This window comes from Pongo pygmaeus, chromosome 5 (genome assembly GCF_028885625.2).
Source record: "Pongo pygmaeus isolate AG05252 chromosome 5, NHGRI_mPonPyg2-v2.0_pri, whole genome shotgun sequence".
NCBI classification, from domain to species: domain Eukaryota; kingdom Metazoa; phylum Chordata; class Mammalia; order Primates; family Hominidae; genus Pongo; species Pongo pygmaeus.
Window position 1 is genome coordinate 79,975,768 of NC_072378.2, and position 21,935 is coordinate 79,997,702.

Sequence of the window (21,935 nt, forward strand, 5' to 3'; positions counted from 1 at the left end):
TCAAGGCCATCATGTGGATCTAAGCATCCCTTTTCCCATCTCCTCAAGAGCACCAAGAAAGACACCAACATCCACTGCCAATTTCCTTCTCTTTGCCAGTAGGGAGGCTGAAAAAAAACAGATACTCTCTTTCTATTAATATATCTTCCTTATAGAGTGGGATGGATATTTGGCTAAGTATTGATCAATAAGATAAAGTGGAATTTGCTGGGTGGCAGGTGGGGGTCCTTTGTGTAATAATTTTGTGTCTTGATAAGGTAGGAATATGGCTGGGACCATCCCTGACTCTCTTTTTTCCTTGAATGTGAACACATGAGTGAAGCATACATCCATTGTCCATGGAGCAAGAAACATGAGGATGAAAAGCCAATATGTTAAGGATGTGAAGTGAAAAGCGGGAAGAGCTTCTTATTCATGTTATCACTGAGCAGGTAAGTTAACAGTAACAGCTGCTTATCTTTGGATTTTTTTGGTAGTGCAAAACAAACTCTTATTTGTTTAGGTCACTAAGCAAGTTTTCTATACTTTAGCCTTTTACTTTTTCACCACAAATTTATTTCATTTATTTATTTATATATTATTCAATTGTAGGGATGGGGTCTCATCATGTTGCCCAGGCTAGTTTCAAACTCCCGGCTTAAGGAATCCTCCTGCCGCATCCTCCCAAAATGCTGGGATTACAGGCTATTCACCACAAATTGCATTGAGTGTCCATGTGATAGTTAATGTGAGTTTATTGAGGGTCCATGTAACAGATAGTTGTATAAGATCCCATATGTCCAGATATCTGAAAGATGAACGTGCCTACTGGAGTCATCTAAGCCAAGACTTAGTTAATAAGACTGATTGAACCAAGTTTAAAATTTAAAACTTATTTTTCCCCTCTATCTAGTATTAGAAGTCAAAGTAAAGAAATTATGTATTTCACTACTCTCTAGATTATGATATGGATAAATTGGTGACCTAATTACAAAATCTTTAAAAGCTACAATTTTTAGTTAGCTAGAAAATAGTGTTTCTGTAGGGAGAGGAGTTGAAATGGAGGAAAATGATTTCAGGAAGTTTAAGTGGCAGCCAGATTGTGAAGAAACTTGTATGCCAGGATTTAAAAACCGACTTTGACTTGTAGATGTTTGGAAGTCACAGAAGAGTTTAAAATAGGAGATTAATATAAAATTAATATTTAAGAAAATTGCTTTGGAATCTATGGGGAAGGAAGAACGGAAGAGAAATAGAAAGATAAAAATGAAAACTTTTAAGAGGCTAATGTAAACATGTTACGCCATGCCAGGAATATAATTCTTGATACTTATTAAAAGAATTTAACCTGTAGTTCTGGTTTGTCTAACATTATCAACATAATAATAGCAGACACAGATGACAAAAAGTAAAGATTAAAGTCTATTTAAAATGATTTTAATATAGTCAAAGTATTTTCTAATAACTCGTCTCTTATATTAGTCAAAACCACACAACTGTTAAATTCGTGTGAAATTGCATACAGTGTCTTCATCCCAGCAGGTGCATAATAACTGCTTACTGACTGATGAGCTGAATTGAATTCAACAACTTATTACTAAATGCCTACTGCATATGTGCATTTACAAACAATTTTTAAAATGTCTTGCATATAGATATGGCCACTATAACACCTAGTTTTTCTGAGAGTAAATAATATCTTCAAATTTTGTGTTTATTATTTACATAAACATAGTTATACTTGTCAAATCACGTCTCAATTTTTGTTTCAGAAATGTTAGTGCATATTCTTATGTTGCAATGTAACCTAACAAATATGAACAATTATTAACACTACCTACATTTTTCTTTCCTTCCTGATACAGAATTTTTTAAGAGAATGAGATGGCCTCAAATTCTCAAAGTTGTGGCTGTCTATAGAAATGAATTGCCTAAAACAATTTTTGAGTCTTCTAAACTGTAAGGTACATTTGAAAGTATTATCCACCCTTAGTATGAGGCAAACACTTCCTTGCCTCTTGTTTATATCTACCTTGGCACTAAAAATGATTCTTACCCTGTTTGGCTCTATCTTTCTGACTGGGCTACAGTGTTCATCCCTTTGCCTGGCACAGCCCATTGACTTTGCAGTTAGTAGGACAAGGAACTCTTGTGCTTTCAATATACAGGACTGAAGAAATTTTGTACTCTTTTTTTATCCTTTATGTGGCAAAGTTAAATATTTAACTACCTGTACGTCATCAAAAAATGTATCAAACCATTGCTTCAAATAGATCTGGGTTTGTTTTTGCTATCAGTTTTCTTTTCTAAAGGAAAAGACCCACAAGGATTCACTTACAAGCCAGGGTAAGACTGTTGGTGAGTGCTGATTCCCACAGTTGAGTGAGACTCAATTGAAAGAAGCCAGGAAAAATAACTTACAAGGCAGAGGTCAGGAGGACTAATCACAACTGTAAATATATCTGTATATATAATTATTTTAAAGATATTTCAACACTCCATAGAATGCATAACCTGGTGTGGCTGATTTTAAGGAGAATATACCTAAAGTATCATAAGATGCAGAGACTTGTAGCAGACACATCTTAATAGCAGAGACTATAGAATCAGCCTTGAACCTACCCCTACCTGCTCCTGGCAACATTTAGAGATGTTGAGAGGAGGTCCACAAAATGAAACATATTAATATTTCATTTTCCTTTGACAAAATATACTCTTTAAAATTTTATACACATTCATTTTATTATTCCCCCAGCAAACCTGCCATGTTAAACTGTTAGGTTTAACTGTTAGGACCTAGTAGGTGCACATAAGTGAATAAATAAATACCATAGGCCATCTCTGTGCTGGATTATTCAAGGGAGCAAAGGTCTGGAAAATCAAATGCTCAGGAGGATGTTCAGGAAACAGGGAGCAGTACAACACAGCTGATGTGTAAGGTATACAGAGAGCCAAGGGATGAGATTTGTTTGGAAAAATGGATTATGTAAAATTTCATTGGCTACAGGCCTTATTGGCTGTAATTACAACAAAAAGCTGAGGTGCTCTAGTAGTGAAAATAATTTCCGGAATTAGTGGCATGATAAGTGATTGTCAAATCCAGTGTAAGTTAAAGGATCACTATCCATAGAGATTAAAGCAGTTTAGATGGATCATTACTTATACAATTGCCAGAGAAGTTGACTTAACTGCTCAGCTTTGAAACTGTGTATGCATGAGAGTGGTTAGTTCTACAGCCGGGCACGTGGGCATTGTCTGATGTAGTGGAATAATTGGACTGCTCCAGCACATCCCTTCTTGAGAAGGTACAGAACACATTTTACATGGTTTCACGTGTTTATAAAGCTGCATGTTGGCAGAAAGACAACAGACCTGCTCCACTTAGGAGACTTGCTCAGTCCAATAGTCAGGACTCAGCTGGGCCCTTGGAGCATGGAGCACGAACTCGGTAATGAGGGGCAGCCTGCCCAGTCTCAGAAGGCCCATCACCTCCTACTCCAGGAATAAGCAGGTACAGAGTGGGAGGAAGGGGCAGGTGTAAGAGTTAAAGAAAGAGGAAAGAAACACGAAAAGTGGTTCAACAGTCAAAGACAGGTTTATTTTGGAGAATAAACCTGAGAGGGGCTTCTGGATGATTTATTTTTTTGGTCAGGAGCATTCTCTCTTACAGACTAAGAGTATTTAGGGGATCTGGGTGGGATAATTTATCACAGGCTTGGAATGTTTCTGTGTGGAAGTGAAGTTTATTGCATGGTTGGAATGTCTCTGGTCGAGGAGGGGTTTATCTTATGGTTGGAATGTTTCTGGTTGGAGATGTCATTTGTGCTTCACGGGCAAGCTGACCTTAGACATTAGGCTTATGCCCTTTGGATTTAGGCAGTTTTTAGGTAGTTTTTAATCAAGGTGAAGTTTAAAATGGCAGTGCTTTTCCAAGATGGCAATGCTCCTGCTCTGTCAGCAAGAGTGATGAAGCTTGGGACCTTGGGTGAGGATAATTTTAAGTGCTAAATAATAAAAACTAGTTTTTTTTCTGGGTATGATCAACTGTGTAGTACAGTTGAAAGTCCAATCCAGAATCATCTTCCTGACCTTTTTGTGCCACCATTTTCTTATCTGCCAAACGAGGGCAATAATTCCTGCCCTATTATATACTGTTACTGTGAGGATCAGATGCATGATGTATGCGAAAGAAGTGGATACCATTTATTTTATTTTATTTTTTGCTACCTTTTTTTATATTTTGCCTTTTTAAAAACAGCTTTGAGTATATAAGCATGCAGTAAATGCAATAATGCATGATAAGCATGCAATAAACTGCACGTTAGAGGTGTACAATTTGAAATTCTTGACAAATATATACAGTTATATATATATACATATATACAGTTTATATATACCATTTATATATATAACCACAATGTAGATATATACACATTATAGTTAACAAAGCATCACCACAATTAAGATAATGAGCATATTCATCATGTCCCTAAATTTCTTATGCCTAGCTCTCCTACCTAACCCTTTCGTCCCAAGGAATCCATGGATTACTTTCTGTCACATTGGATTATCTTACATTTTCTAGAAGTTGTGCAAATAGAATTATACACTATGTATTCTTTTTTGGGAGTGGGGGAAGTCTGACTTCTTTTGCTCAGCCATAAATAGATGCCATTTATTAAACATCTTCAGTGCAACAAGAACTGGACTAGCCACTCTCTGTTCAATACCTCATTTAACCCTTATAACCCTCTCAGGCAAGTATTGTCATGCCATTTTACAGACATGGAAACAAGTTTGGTGAGTCAAAATAACTTGTTCATTTATTTATTCATTTAACACATTTGTTTTGAACCCTTACTATGTGCCAAACATGGTAATAGATGGATAGTAAAAATAAATATAGAAGTAAAATTAATAAAAATAAGACAAAAATGGATCATATTATGGTAGGTACAATGCAGAGAGTTAAACGGAGGTGCTGGGATTATGTGACTGGGTGGTATATCTGAAGAGATACCTTTAAGTAGATGACTGAGTGGTACAGACACGCCAGCATCAAGCCAGGAAGGAAGGATGATAGCAACGTCCCTGAGACTGGAAGACTTTGGTATGTTGGAGGAATGCAATTTAGGGTAGTGTAGCTGGAATGATGTGGACACAGGAAAAGTGGTGGAAGATGAAGTAAGGCAGGGACCAGATCTTATAAACCAGAGATAGGTTTTAGGTTTCTTATACTGAGTGAAGCCTTTGAAAGATTTTTAAGAAGGAAGTGACATTGTCTGATTAAGTTTCTGGTTGCTATGTGAAGAATATATTTTAGGGAAGAGGAGAGAAAGCAAGGGGACCAATCAGGAGGTTGCTCAGTACATCAGGAGAGAGCTAACGGTGGTTGGGGCCAGGATGGCAACGACAGACATAGAGCAAATTGGAAGGATCCAGGAATCATGTAGGAGGTGAGGGTCAACAGAATCACATGTGGGACAAGGGGGATAAAAGGATAATTCACAGATAATTTTTTATTGTATTAATAAATTTATATCCTATAAAAATTTCAACACACCCAAAAGTGGAAGAAATAAAATGAATCCCAAATATCTTTCATCATATTGAATAATTATCAACATGTTTCTGTATTTGCTTCACCTATCACATCTGTCTGTGCTGAAGTATTTTAAAGAGATATCCTTGATGACATGAAATTTCACACCTCACTACACAGGGCTGAAAAACTACCTATTGGGTACTATGCTCATTACCTGCATGATGGGATCATTTGTACCCCAAACTTCAATGTCATGCAAAATACCCATGTAACAAACCTGCACATGTACCCCCTGAATTTAAAATAAAAGTGGAAACTAGGAAACAAAATATGAGAACATTTTCTTTCATACTTGCAACCTGATTATTATTCCTAACAAAATCAGTAGTAATTTCTTGTATCAATTAGTACCTAATCCTCAGATTTCCCCAGTTATCACAGAAAAATGCCTTTCTAATGTTTGCTTGAATCAGGATCCCATAATCAATACTTTGCATTTGACTGTTAAGTTGCTTCAGATTCTTATAATATAGAACAGATTCCTCCTTTCTTTCTTTTTCCCATGCTGTGTGCTGGTTGAAGAAACGAAATTGATTTTGCTGTAGAATGCCCTAAATTTTGAAGACAGATGATTACTTCCTAACTTGTAAACCAGTTTGGTGAGGTTAAAATAACTTGTTCATTCATTTGTTCATTTAATACATTTGTGTTGAAAACCTAGTATGTTCCAAATGTGATAATAGACTGTAAGAAAGGAGTGTTGGCTCATCAGTACAAGGCCTTGTGCTGTTGGAGCTTATATTCCACAGAGAACATGGATAATAAAAATAAATTCTAAAGTAAGTAAAAATAAATAAGAATATTAATTAACACATAAAAATGAGGCAAGGTTATGTCGAGGAGACATTAACTTGTTCTCCATTCTCCGTATTTCCTATAAATTTAAAGTTAGATCTAAAGACTTGATTAGACTCAAGTTAATCTTTTCTGACAAAAATCCTTTATAGATGTTGTGTGAACTTCATATTACATCATATCGAGGGTCATCATGTCTGGTTGTCCCACTTTTAGAGATGGTGATGTGGACAGCCTGATCTTCCAGTGTCAAGATGTATTTCTCCTTTTATAACTAGCCATTAATCCATATGATCATATGATAGTAATGTTCCGTCATCAATGAGTTCTATTTGTTTTTTTACTAAAAAACAGTTCATAGAGTTCATATTGAAATATTTAAGCATTTAGCTTTTTTTCTTCTTCTTTTTTTTTTACCATTAGTTTCCAATAGGAAGTTGCTGCCAGAGCAATCTCAATGGTGACTAATGAGTTTATTTTTGGATTTCCTTTTTGTGGAATATTATAATGAACTCATGGACTTTCATATGATATTATATTCAGACAATTGCAGTCAATAGTCTTCTTGATCTCAAGCTGGTTAACAGGATTCTGAGTGGAGTATGAAGAAAAAATGGCCTCTGATAGAGCTGCAGAGGAAAAAGTGCTATTGGGAGGGTGTTTTATGTTTGTCAAGATGAAGCAGCTCATAAAGAGACAGGTCTACTTGATGCCAAAGCTCATGCTTCCATTACTCCCAGCCCTTCCTAAAATGAGGTGTAAAAGTAAAAGTACTTTCAAAAATAAGAATATTGCTTTTTAGTGATATCCTGCTTTGAATGTGTATTAATCAGCTTTTCTTTTCTTTACTTTTCTTCTTAGAAAGAAACATTTAATGGGGGTTTATGAACAGAAGCTTTGTCTGTGTCTTGGCCAGTAGTGACACAAGATCGTGGATCCTAGCACCATTACCCACCAGACCCCAGATTATATACTTTAGGGGAGGGGCACTTGTGCTTCAGAGGAAGGGGATAGGAATTTGCCTTTAAGGGCAGGAATTTTGGTATACAGGTGCTCTTACACAAAGGACAATAGATTAACTAGAAATTTCAGAGGCACTCCCGTAATTTGGGTTAATCGGAAGCCAATATGGCGGATTAGCGCCCAAGATGAAATTTTCTGGCCTTCACACTTCACCCTTCTAATCCAGCTGTTACAATCTCATATACCCTCCTCTTCCATGATGGTCCCTGAGCTTTTAGGAATGGTGTTTCATATGTTGTAGCTTTAGCAGTAACACACTGGCAATGAAAAACAACAGGCCCAGTGGGATTCCAAATGGGGTGGATTCACAGGCTTTTGAGTCATCTCTAGTCTTCAGAATACCATGACTTCCGTTTTCTCAGAAAAAGTAAAACAATGAGATACATAACATTAATAATTTAAATAGTAGAAATATAATGCACACAAATATTACAGTCAAAAGAGAATTTGTATGCCAGAACAGTAATAAAAATAATCTATTCCATAAGAAGTCAACTAAAAGCGTCATGAGGAAAAATCAAACCTGGTTATTTTTTAGAGACTTCTTGTACCCAGGAAATAATTCAGGATTAGCCCAGAATGTAGGCAAATAACAAAAATTCAAAACAATGCTCAGGGCTAGAATCTAAAGTTTTCTTTCCCCAGTTTCCTCATTTCTACCAAGAATAAATAAATCATAGTAGGACCAATTTATTTGCAAAATAAATTTTGGTCTCATTATATTTGGCCTGGTTATTTGCATAAAGCATATAAAAAGTGGTGATCAGCTATATAGGCTCTTTTTAAATTGGTTTTACCAGAACTTTTATAAGGAATTTCTAATTCAGCTTTTTAAAAGCCTTGAGGCCAGAAGCTAAGCCAAGCATTCGCCATTAGACTGTGCTTGTAATATCTATACAAATTTTGCTCTTTTTGAGGTCCCAAAATATCTTGAGGTTTCTGGGCCCACTAGAAAGTGACATTCTTGGCTGGGCACAGAGGCTGTAACCCCAGCACTTTGGGAGGCCTAGGCGGGTGGACCACTTGAGGCCAAGAATTCAAAACCAGCCTGGCCAACATGGCAAAACCCATTTCTACTAAAAAATACAAAAAATTGGTTGGGCATGGTGGCAGGTGCCTGTAATCCCAGCTACTGAGGCATGAGAATCGCTTCAACCTGGGAAGCGGAGGTTGCAATGAGCGGAGATCACACCACTATACTCCAGCCTGGGTGACAGAGTGAGACTCTGTCTCAAAAAAAAAAAAAAAAAAAAAAAGAAAGTGACATTATTTATCACAGTATCACAGGTCAGAAACCTTGTAAGGAAACCATTTAGATAAGGTCCTGGGCCAGTCTTTTCAAGGGGCTTTTCATTGGCTCTACACAGTCAATCTCAATCCCTCAATCTGGTCATATCTGAAAATATGACATTCCAGTCAAAGCCTTGGTAAAATAACCAATATCTGTGATGTCAAATAATCCCCAAATCTCAGTGAATCGAAACAAACATCTATTCCTTTCTTATGTTACAGTCTTTAGCTATGAATTGGCTATGACTGCTGGCTCCTTTTCAGTTCTGCTCCATGTGTCTTCTTCTGAACCCCAGGTTGCTGGAGTAGTCACAATATGGTACAGTCTGGTGGCAGAGGGGAGAGAGCAAGAGAGAGGTGGAATATGATGATGTCACTTAGATCTTGTATACATGGTTTACATCACATCTGTCCATGTTCCATTGGCTATAGTGTGTCATAGGACCAAGCCCGATTTCAGTGGGGTAGAGATGTATATTCCGATAGGAGGCCCTGCAAATCACATGGCAAAGGCAGGGAATCAATGTTTTCTTACAGGGAAGGGAAGAACAAATACTTGAGAAAAATTATGCAAGCTATCACTGATTGCTATTATCTGGTAACCTTCATAATAGAAATGGAGACATGAGTATAGCATTATGCAGACATAATATCTAAACAGTCAACGTAGATGCAGGGGATATAAGAATAAAAAATAATCACTATCAAGTCCCACAGAGCTTAAAGGAGAAAAAAATCACTAATGTAAAAATGCATAATAAACCAGAAAGGATTATGAAATGTTTATTTTATTATTATTTTAAAGAGTCTGTGTGTGTGACATTTTAACTTTTGTACTCACAGAGGCATTCTTTAGTTCTTCATTCAAAATTTAATTGCTCTTAATTTACTCACAATTCTAAGAGGCAGATTAGAAGCAGAATGTTGTAGGTTGTGGTGGGCATGGAGCACACTGGAGGCAAGCAGTAACAAAATGAAGGAGGCAGAGTCAACAGCAAAAGAAGTCTTAAGAATAACTAAATCAAGGATAAATAAAATCTCAGGAACCAGAGCTATTTGCGAGGATTTAGGAACAAATGACTTTGTACAACCTAATACTTCTTAGCATGCAACGAACTATCTTTTCTTCCACAGTTAGTGCCCTGTCTTCTTGTCTGCCACAAATTACATTCCTTTCCACAAGAGAAACATGCATAGATAAAAATCACGTGCATTTAGTTGCTGTTTTCAGAAAATCACTATTATAATGCATATGAATATATATCAGTATGGACAGGCCAAGTTATCCTGTAGGAACAAATAACTCCCACAATTTTGGTGGATGAAAATAATAAAGGTTTATTTCTTTTTCATGCTTCATTTCCAACGTGGTTAAGCAGGAACTGGGGGCTCTGCTCATTATAGTTGCCTACGGCCTCCAGCCATTGAAATCTCTGGCCAATGAAATGCTCTACTGTGACTGAAGCAGCAAAGGGAAGATGGTGAGTTATCCACAGGCACTTAAAGCCCCTGCCTGGAAGTGCTACATGTCACTTCTCACATTTCATAGTCAAAGCAAATCACAAAGCCACTTCAAGGGGCAGGGAAAAACACAGGACCTTTCAAGGACAGGGAAATGCAATTTCCCTTATGCCCAAGGGGAAAAATTAGAGATATTTAGGGAATGGCATTAATGACCAGACATATAGGACCACAATGTGAAAAACAGTTCATACACATACCACGGTGTGGTCCTATGTGTCTGGGCCTCCTGAAAATATAGAACAATTTTGTTGGATAGCCTGCCTAGCTCTGAGCAAGGAGATATTCTTATGTCTCCTGTATCTATTTTGACTGTTTATGATATTATATTTGCATAAAGCCCTGAGGAAATGAGACACTGTGTTGGTGAGGTTTGATGGGGCATGACAGATAAAAAGGAGTAGTGTGGGGTGTGCGATGGGGAAATCCTGTGAACATCCTCAGCTCTGGGGAGGTTGCAAGTTCCCAAAGTGTTGAGGATTGTAGTGCATTATTTTCCTGATCTCTTCCTGTTCTTCCTGCTTTATTTAGAGAGTTAGGTATTCGGCAAGTTTCTTGTATTTCCTTCTCCCCTCCATTTTCATTCTCTTCTTCTAATATTGCCTAGAATAAGTGGTTCTTCACTCTGCTTCACACTGCTGCCTTGTTTTTCCACAAGCAGAACCCTGAGAAAGGCTCTGCTTATATTTCTTCTTCTTTTAATGTTGAGCCCTGTGACATGAGAATTTGGGCTCACAGGCTATAGCATGGATTCTTAAAGGAATAAGCTCATACACTCTACCTGACCCAATTTCACTTTAACTTTTTGAAGGGTGGCTTTGAAATCAGAATTGGATGCAGAGGGAGTCCCAGAGGCCAACACTGTCAACATAAGAAGGGAAAGACCAGTTCTGCAGGCACAGATGAAATTTTGAGAAGCAGAGCTACAGGTAATTAGCACATGGTCCCTAGAAAAATAGGCACAATGAGTCGACTAGAAATACACACTGTCTCTTGAGAGCAAAACTTCACAATCAGCACTGGTTCTTCCACAAAGGGTGTTTCTGGGTCATTGTTCTTTCCAACCACAATTAGTCACACTTGTTTTTCACTTGGTGGCTTGACAGAAGATTGGCCACACACTACTGAGGTATGTGAACTTGCTGAGCTGGAAAGTGCTGCTGCTTGTATGCATGACCCACTCCACTCTTGAGGATCTACACTTTCTGAGTAATGAAGCTGTGGGATTCTCAGGATGAAATATTGTGGAGGTAATGAGCTGAGTCTTGATACATCTCTTAAATAGTCAGAGCTGCAGACCTCATGGCCTCTGATCTTCCATAGAGACCTGGATAGAGCTGAGTATTGTTTGCAAGGCATTGGATGCTATAACTATTTTTCCAGATGGGTCCCAAGGAGATGAAGGCCCAGAAGATCTGAAAAATATGTGTATGAATTTGTAGGCAGACCACACAGAATCAGGAGCCCCTCCCTACACTGTCAGACCAGGTCCTCCAAAGTTGACTTTTACGTTCTGCAGTCTAGCCCTGGCTTGTCCTTTCTTGTTTATGCCCAACTTGTCCTTCTTAATGACTCTCCATTGTGGTTTGAACTTTCCTGCCCATACATTTGCCTATCAATTTCAACACACTATTCTGATTCTAATTATTCTTTAGAATTGAGCTTTGACCTCACGTTGTCTATGAATCCTGTCTAATCACTTCTGCTGGAAAATGTCTTGCCTCATATTTCCTATTTTACACAGAGACCATTCCGGCCTCCCCTCCCATTTATTTCCTGCATATAGAAGCATCCTGCATTTAACATTGTGAATGTATCTCATGCTCCCATGAGTAATATCCTGAAAGACCAAGACATATGTGTGGGAAGTGAGAGAGGAAGTGTAGAGATGTAAAGATATTTTACATTCTTTTGTGTATTTAAGTTGTCAGCCTAGGTTACCACACCTACTGAAACATTAATAAAATCTCACATCTTCTGGGAAATTCAGGGCCTCCCTCCAAGATTTCTACAAATTCTGGAAGGTTTACAGCCTCCTTTTCATAGTTACTCTCATTACTATTTCCTGTTGGTCCTGAATCTCACACATGTCTCATCTCCTCAAGACTTTACCTTATCTCAGCTTTGAACCTACCTGACTTGGAAACTACTACTGTTTTTGGATTTTCCTGATAATATGGCTTATGTAAGGCATTCATAGTAGCAGACTATGCTGAAGTGTTGTAGGGCTTAGACTCCTTTATACCATGCAGTAAAAATAGCATACTAGATATTTCTTTTTTTCACTGTTATTTCAGTACCCGTCAACGGAGAAATTTCTCACTAGCTAACTCCACAAGACATGCACCTATGCAATGGGATATGCCCTACAGGACTGGATCCCTTGCCTCTCTGCATGTCTTCAATCCCACATAAATCTCCCCTTCTGCAATTCTTAAAATCCTTAATTTTTTAACAAACATTTAGCTGTCTCTTATCACATTTCCAGCCACATTTTAGGTGTTTTGTCTTTCACACCCCAAACAAAGTAGCAGGTCAAGAAGGCAAGCTAAAAAGAAGACCATTGACATTGGAGAGCAGGCATGCTGAGTACTACCTCAGGGGCAGGTGGGAATCAGTAACTGCTCTTTTAAATAACAAACCTTTGCTGGGCGCGGTGGCTCACGCCTGTAATCCCAGCACTTTGGGAGGCTGAGGTGGGTGGATCAGGAGTTTGAGACCAGCCTAGCCAATATGGTGAAACCCCGTCTCTACTAAAAATACAAAAATTAGTCTGGGGTGGTGGCGGCGGGTGCCTGTAGTCCCAGCTACTCGGGAGGCTGAGGTGGAAGAATCTCTTGAACCCTGGAGGCGGAGGTTGCCGTGAGCCGAGATTGCACCACTGCACTCCAGCCTGGGCAACAAGAGTGAAACTCCGTCTCAAAAAAAGAAAAAAAAAAAAAAACCCACCACCAACAAAAACCCTAAAACAACAACACATAGTGCTTTTCACAAAGTAGATATTGGTTGTCTATATGTTGAATGAAAGAACAATTGCAACAACAAAATCCAAGGTACTTCCCTGCTCAGGTAAGAGGCTGTGTCTCTGACAAAGCTTTGGGGATGTCTCTCACCTGTCCCATCATTCCCACTTCCTTTCCTAGCTCCCAGATTTTTGTCTATTGTTGTTAGCTGGTTGCCACTTAATCCCCAGTAAAAGTTTATCTTACAAAGGTGTAAAGCATGTGTAGCACTCCTTTCCGCTTCTCCATCACCTACCAGAAAACAAAAAAGCCTTCAAGATTCAAAGTAAAGCAGCTAAGTATTTAAGTTTGAAGATAATATTTAGCCTGAAGGTCCTGCCAGTTGTACCTTAAATGCCACTTGCTAAGTGGCTTAATGTACTGTAAGACAGCATCACTTTGGGTACTTGTTAAAAATGCAGAATCTTACTGGATCACAATCTATGAGGATTCTTACTGTGTTCTTAATAAGCTCCTTGAGGGATTCTTATGCTTAAAAGCATGAAAGCTATAGTGTAAATGCATTCTCATACATGTGTTTCAGAGAAAAAAAGGATTCTTCCCTTCTTAGGACTAGTACATCTTCTGTCTTGATCCTTCTGCCTTCTCATGAAGGAAAATGAGTTCATTATGCTGTATTGACAGCCAAACACATTTCTGTTTTGTTTTCTTGTTGGCCACAATAAGCTGTTTTTTTAAAAGAATAAATCAATTAGACTTATTCATCATAAACAGATTTCTGAACACAACCACTTATATTGTAAACTTATGTGACACACCCCTTTTTCCGATAAGTAGCTAGAAAGTAAACAAGAAGCATACAGATAAATTTGGTGGCATTTTAAATTACATAAGAAAATGAAATAGGAAGTAACCTCAGCTGGAATGTGACTTGCAACTAGAACTACTGAACATGGCATACCTGGTGTGAGCTTGGGACACATAAGTAGAACTTTCAATGGTCAGCCACCTCTGCTGCCTTTCAGACTTATGCTTTCTTTAGAGGCAAGTCCCTGGACCCTTGAAGTATGGGAATTTAATGCTGACACCAGCAGAAAAATGCCACTCTTCTAATCCCCTGCAGCTACTGCCTGACTATCTTGGATTGCAGCAGAACTCACCTCCTCTGCAAATCCTGACCCTGCTGAGTGTGTGAGCTCTGGCAGCATGTCCAGGCTAAATTGGCACACACTCCCTCCTGTCTGTTTGGGTGAGTCACTGAGTGTTCAGAGCACATTTTCCCTTCATTGGCTGCCAGCTATAGCTATTGGCTCACTCATTCTCTTTGGAACAGCTCAGCACTCCTGTGCTAATGCAATTGCTTGAACTGATGTACAATTGTGTAGAGTCCTGCAGGAAAGCATAAAACTGCTGAAGGCTGAGACCTGTCTCATCTACCGGGAAGTCAGACAAAGATGCTTACCTTGGTTTACTTGTTGCTAACATACTCATCCTATTTGTGGCCCTCTTATGGCTTCCCAGTGTATAGAAACCTCACAAATTGCAAAGACTCAAAAGTGCCAGTGGCCAGGAAATCAAAGACAAATGTTTCCCCTTTCATCTGTGTCTTAAGACGAGAAACAAAGGGTTTGTATATCTGGAAATATGGGCAATTTTTCTCCTTTTTCTGCTATTCTCAGCACTTGTGTATTTTGGAGTGCATTAGCTGAAGCTTATATATAGACATAGATTTCAAGTAAGTTAATTATCTTCCTATATAAGCTACTACCTTCATTAAAAGCAGGGAACTATTCTCTTTTGTGTCTATCACAGAACCCAGTTATAGGTTGAGTTCAGTGCAGCCTTAGAAAGGCTTGTTGAAAAACTGAATGGGGCAAACTCTCGTAGAAAAGCCAGGAGTGTTGAAGGAAGGACTATTTTGCCAGTCATCTTTAATTTTTTCCACACAATTTCTGCACATCAAAGGAAGGCTTCACTTATTCTTGGAGAGAAGAAATGCATAATAAATCAGTCTGCAGTAACCTAATTTCACCTCATGGGTCAAACAAATAGCCAGAATCAAGTTTTAAAGAAAAAGTGTTTGTGGGAATCTGGGCACATGACAGAGGCTGGGTATTTTATGTGAATTTGTCCATGTGTATGAATGTCTTAATTTTTCCAGTTATTGTTTAGTGGATGGAAGAAGTAGCAAGAGCTCTGTGAAGGCAGGCAGTGTGTATGGTGGTTAAGATCTTGGACTCTGAAGTCAGAGATTCGAAATGGATTCCTGTCTAGGCCACATACAAACTGAGTGAATACATGTGACACCACTTAACCTCTTTAAGCCTCAGGTGCTTCATGTATCAAGCGCGTGTAATAGAAATCCCTCATGGAGTTGTGGTTAGAGTTAAATGAGATAATTAATGTCAAGTGCTTAGCCAGGTAACTATAGTAATCAATAAATGATAGTTATTATTACTAATAGTGTTTGATTACGTGTGGACATTGAGGGATGGGGCGACTGAGACTTATATTCATGTATTAATTTGTTTCTAATGTTGACCTGAATTTCTATGTATTTCACTGTGAGAAAAAAAGAAAAAAATCACCTATCATGAACAAAACTAAGCTAAATATCAATGTCACTAATCATCAGGAAAATGCAAATTATAATTATAATGAGATATTAGTCACACTTGTCAGGATGACTATTATTTTAAAAAACCCACAAAATATAGTAAGTGTTGTGGAGGATGTGGAGAAATTGGAACCCTTGTGCAATGTTGATGGGAATGCAAAGTGGTGCAGCCACTATAGAAAACAGTATGGAGGATTCTCAAAAAATAAAAAATAGAACTACCATAGGATCCAGTGATCTCACTTCTGGGTATTTATCCAAAAGAATTGAAATTAGGATTTCAAAGAGATATTAGCACTCCTGTGTTCACTGCAGCACCGTTCACAGTAGCCAAGATGCGGAAACTATCCAAAAGTCTACTGACAAATGAATAGATAAAGAAAATGTGGTATATACACATAATGTAATACCATTCAGCCTTTAACAAGAAGGAAATTCTTTAATATGCAATAATATGCATGAACCTTTAGAACATTTAGCAAAATAAATAAACCAGCCGCCGAAATACAAAGACTGCATGATTCCACTCATATGAAGTATCTAAAATAGTCAAATCCATAGAATCAAAGAAAGCAATGGTGGTTACCAAGGACCTGTGGTGGAGGTAAATAGGGAATTACTAATTATCAGGCATAAAGCTTCAGGCAAGCAAGATGAATCTAGAGATCTGCTGTACAATGTTGTACCTATCATCAACAATGTACTGTATGCTTAAAAATGTGTTGAGGGTAGATATTATATTAAATGTTCTTACCACATTAATAATTTTTTAAAACCTTAAATTAAAATTAAATAGAAGTATTTGGTACACTCTCATTGGCCTATAGTTAATGCTTCACCTTGTGGAAAGTTGGCAACCTGAGAATTTTATGGAAATAGAATTGTTCCATCACTTTTATTTCCAAATATGTAACTGAGGTTCTTACTGACTCTTCCAAAGGTTGAATGTCAAGCTTATGTAACTGCATGGAATTACTCGATGATTTGAGTAATTCCAATTCATTATGACATCTTGGATCCATAAGCCATTTCCAAAGCCATCCCAAATAGATAAAGATCATCTACTGTCAATAGAACTGGAATTTCCGTAAAAAAGGTTGGCAGAAGATACGTTTTTCATGTACTTCCATAGTTTTTGAGGATTGTTCCATATTGAGCTATGAGAGTATTGATTTTACCCCAATGGCTTCCATATTAGAAAAGATGTAAGAAATATACTTACTAAATATACATTTTTAAGTCTTCAAGATATATCTAAATGATGAAGCAATATTTAACAGCAAGAACCTTTGAACTTTCTGGAAAAAACAAATTTTATTTTTCCAATTGAGATATCACAAGTAATACTGAGCATGTCTTGAACAACTCCAAATCAAAGATAATGTATTTAAGACAATAATAAAATTGTCCATGATATCCTTTAGGAGTAAACGTGGAGAAAACTTTTCTTAATTATAAATGGATATTGCTGAACAAAACAAATACTAATGCAGAGGCACTTGCTTTACATTTCTCAGTGAACTCTATTTGACCTTCACTTTAAGGACGCACAGCAGGAAAGCTGTCTGGAATACCCCACCCTAAACAGTGAATAAATTTATTACATCTCTGAGTAAAGAATGCCCAAGCATTGGCTCACAACTTGATAGAGGAAGCAAAACAAAAATAGCCGAAGCCCTTTTTGTTCAGGAAAAGTTCAGTTTTTAGGTTTATCCTCAAAACATTGAAGTTGAAGAGACTTGGAGCTCGCTGACTTAGTGGTATATTTCAGTTATGAATAATAAGAGATATGAAGCATTTGTTACTATTGTAAAAACCTGATGAGCTGTATCCCACAGTGACTTAAAACTCTGCTGAGTTAATACTTTTGGAACAAGACTGATCTTGGCTTGAAATTACACTGAGTTAAGTGGACACTTTTTAGACCTTATCTTACTTGACTGCTCTGCAAACTTTGACACTGCTGACTGAACTCTTCTCTGTGAAAGTCTTCCTTCTCTGTGAAACTCTTCAGCAGAGCTGAACTCTTCCTTGGCATCTGAGATTCCTCACTCTCAAAGATTCCTCCACTCTACCTTATGATGGCTCTTGACCAATCTCTTAATAGTTGGTCTTGCTGAGATTTTGTCGTGATCTTGTTAGAATTAAACAATAAACACATAGTCCCTTGGTAACGTAATCTATTTATGAGATCAACTACTACATACGGGATAAAGAATTTAAAAATCAATTATATTCTGAGATCAAAATCTCTATTTCCAACACCTCACGAGATTTTTTTACTTGGATGTTCTTCTGGTATCCCACATTTAACGTGTCCAAACTGAACTCATTATGTTCTGCCTTGCTTCTCCTATTCTTCCTGTTTCCATAAATGCTACCACCTGGTTGCCTCATTCAAAAACCATTCTTGAGTCCACCTTCATTTTTTCCCACAAATAATCAATATCCAAGACTGTGTCTATATTCTAATCCTCTCTCATCTTATCCATCTCTGGTCATATTCATTGTCAGTGTCTCAGTTCAGGCTCCCATTGTCTGTTTCTTGATCACTGCCTTAGACTCCTAACTGGTTTTCCCTGACTCTTTTCTCTATGCTTCAGAGTTTTACAAAGTGTTACAAAATAGACATCTGATCATTTCTTTCACCTGATGAAAACTCTCCCCAAATTTGCTATCATCCTAATCATAAAGTCAAACTTGTAAGCAAGTAAAGAAGTCCTGGATGCTCTGATTTCTTTTTATTTTTTAATCTCTCTAGCTTTAGCGTTTTCCATCTTTCCTCTTGTACTCTACCCTATGGCCATATTAAAATACTTGAAGTTGTTCAATGAGCCATTTTCTGTCTTTCCTCTGGGTCTTTGCCTATGCCCTTCCCTCTTCCTGGAATAATCTCTTTGTTGGTCTCATTGTTTGTCTGGCTTCTTATACACAAACAGTTGTCCTTATGATGTAAATGTGGAGAAAACCAACAGATGACAGCAAAATTTACCTGAAAATGAAGCAAAGAAATGAGAAGTTTAAAAGACAGAGAAGAACTGCCTTTAATCAAATGCTTGGAGATTTTGAACTTCTTATATTTTGATTACCAATGTACTTTTTTTTTTCAAATTTATAAAGGTGCTGGATTTTCCTAGCCCTTTCTGTTTATTTCATGTTCCTATCCATAAAAAATAGAAAGTGGTTTGACTATTTTCAAGGCATAAAAGAAAAACAACTATTATCTTTAAGCATATACAATAGCATTAAACACATATTGTTTCTTTTCAATTCTAGGCCTAAGTTAGGAGTTCTTTCTTGTTACTTCTATGAGATCTGATGCATTTATATTTCATGACACTTATGAACAAATATTTTCAATGCCTATTTACTTATCTTTCTCCTTCAAGAGTTATTTGAGGGCATGAGCTATATCTTTTCAACATCATATCCCTAATGTCTTTCTCAGTAATCGGTACATGGTAGGCACTCAACAGATATGTTTTAGAATTAACTAATTAATTGTGGAATTATAACCCAAGAAGAAGAAGATGCTTCAAATATCGTGCATTATTTCAGAGTCACTAAGCATCAGATGAGGATTTCTGGGCAACTTTTCTTAGCTGGTGTACCTTCAGCTCACATCCAGAGATGGGAATGATAGAGAGGTACTAGACAATTAATTTTAGGTTACAGTAGCCACGAACTGGGCCCTCAAAGCACATAGCCAGTGTTTCAGGAGTCTTCTCCGTGCCCTTCTAAGGGAGTATGAGAGAGACCTTTTATTGTTCTTGAAGGCATTATGGCCCCCATAATCTCTGAAGCCAGGGAAATACTTAACTCCACATTCATGGCTTTTGGGAATTCAAGTGGAATCCAGAATGTTGGACCTGATGCTCCATGAATTTGTGGGAATCAAATCAAGGTTGTCAGTGGTTATGGAGTGCCAAGAGGGCTTGATATTTCCATAGATTTTCTTCTTCCAAATGAACCTTGAAATTATTTGTCTATAGTTCTGCTGGAGGCCTCTCCAGATTGTGATGCACTGGGCGCAAGCGACCATGACCATGTTCTCAGGTCTCCAGTCTTCTGCCATTGCATGATAAATGGAGCTTGTCAAACACGGAGCAGAGCTGAAATTTCTGAATTCCACAGGACTGTTCAGAGTGCTTGAAATGACACCTACCCACAATTAAAACAAAAAAGAAGGATGAGTAAGTGAGGAACTAAAAATTGCATATTTCCCTAAATTAGATTTATCTGTAAGCTTTAATTAAGTGCAAACATATTTCAAATTATCTGTTATGAATTGTGGTTTTGTTATTAAACAGCCATTCTGTTTAATTCTTATGTGCAAAGTGAAAAGAGACTTGCTTTGCTGGATTTTTCTTTTTGGTAAGTATTGCATTTTGAAAGGGTACTAGTTTTTCTAGCCAAATTGAAAAATTTCTCAGAATTTAAAGGATACTCCATGTGAGTTCAAGCTGTGTTAGGGTTTGGCTACTTATTTTTCTTTGGCAATGAAAAGTATGTTTGATTCTTATGACTTGGTAGACTTCAAACAGGCTCACACACAAACTGTTGTCCTTATAAGGTAGTTGTGGAGGAAACCAACAGATGAGAGTGAAATTTATCTCAAAGCAAAGAAGTGAGGAGTTTGAAAGATAGAGAAATGCCTTTGATTAGATGCTCTGAGGTTTTGAGCTTCTAATATTTTGATTTTCAATATACTTTTTTTCCCCCAAAATTTGAAAGATTCTGGGATTTCTTAGCCCTTGTTGTTTGTTTAAAGTTCCTATCCATAACTAATAGAAAGAAAGTGGTTTGGCTATGTTCGAGGCTTAAAAGAAAAACAGCTACCACCCATAAGCATCTATTATATGCCATAACATTGAACACATATTGTCTCATTTAATTTTCACAGCCTCGTCACACTACAGTATTATCTTCCTCACTTTACAGATGGGAATAATGAAACTCAGACAGGTAAAGTGATGTGCACAAAGGCATGCAGTTAGTAAGTTTTGGGACTTGTCCATCTGCTATTCCCTATGTCTGAAATTTTGTGCCCAGCATTCCGTTAGGCTCATTCCTCCTACCTTCCCTACTTTCTCTGAATAACTCCTATATCCTTCAAAGCACAGTCTCTAGTTTTCCATCACCACTCCAGTCTTAGTTAGGTGCCCTCCCACTTTCTACCAGACCGAATCTGCCTGTATCAAACACAGATTACAAGTACATTGAGTTTCTCTCATCTTTAAATCTTTATTATTATTATTATTATTTTGAAGTGGAGTCTCACTCTGTCACCCAGGCTGGAGTGCAGTGGCGCGATCTTGGCTCACTGCAACCTCTGCCTCCTGGGTTCAAGTGACTCTCCTGCCTCGGCCTCCCGAGTAGCTGGGACCACAGGCACGTGCCACCACGCCTGGCTGACTTTTTTGTATTTTTAGTAGAGATGGGGTTTAACCATATTGGTCAGGCTGGTGTTGAACTCCTTGGCTCGTGATCCACCCACCTCGGCCTCCCAAAGTGCTGGGATTGCAGGTGTGAGCCACCGTGCCCAGGCTCATCTTTAAATCTTTAGTGATTCACTTAGCTCTATTAATTAATATTTGTGAAATAAAATTTTAAATTAGTAACTTCCTTAGAATTTCTATGAATAATTCCTCCATTGCCTTATCTGAAAAGAAAACCTTAATATCCAATAAAAATTCCTCTCCTCAGTCTTGCCCAATGGAGGCCATTCACTGAACAGTTGAAAGGAGACTGCTTGCCCCTTATTCCCCACACTTCTTCCAACATAACCATTAAATTTCACCTCAGAAGAAAGGCCACAATATTCATTATACTACTCTTCCACATTTGCAGTACATCTTAGTTTCTGTATTCTAGGATAGTGAAGATAGAGCCTCAGGCAAGAATTAAGTGCTAGTGCCTTATTGGGAGTTAAATCCCAGGAGAGTGAGAACGAGAGAAAAGGTAAGTGGTGCAGCCAAGAAAGGTGAAACATTACCCTTCTGTTGGCTTCTTCACAAAGCAGGGCAAAGAGCACCTACTGTTATTTGGTAGGTGCCTACACTCAGTCATACAGGACTTCTTTATGCAGGCTGATTGGAGAAAGTAAGACAGAGGAAATTGAGCTGCCCAGGTTTTTTCCCTG

At 37.8% G+C, this 21,935-nt stretch overlaps 1 long non-coding RNA gene across 1 annotated transcript; it reads left to right on the forward strand.

The window, feature by feature from the left end:
- The first annotated feature begins 295 nt into the window (after window positions 1-295).
- Window positions 296-19,986, forward strand: LOC134739738 (uncharacterized). The gene is made up of 4 exons (XR_010126737.1): window positions 296-431; window positions 10,069-10,173; window positions 11,025-11,142; window positions 19,786-19,986. It is a non-coding gene; the product is annotated as an uncharacterized LOC134739738 (long non-coding RNA).
- The last annotated feature ends 1,949 nt before the right edge of the window (window positions 19,987-21,935 follow it).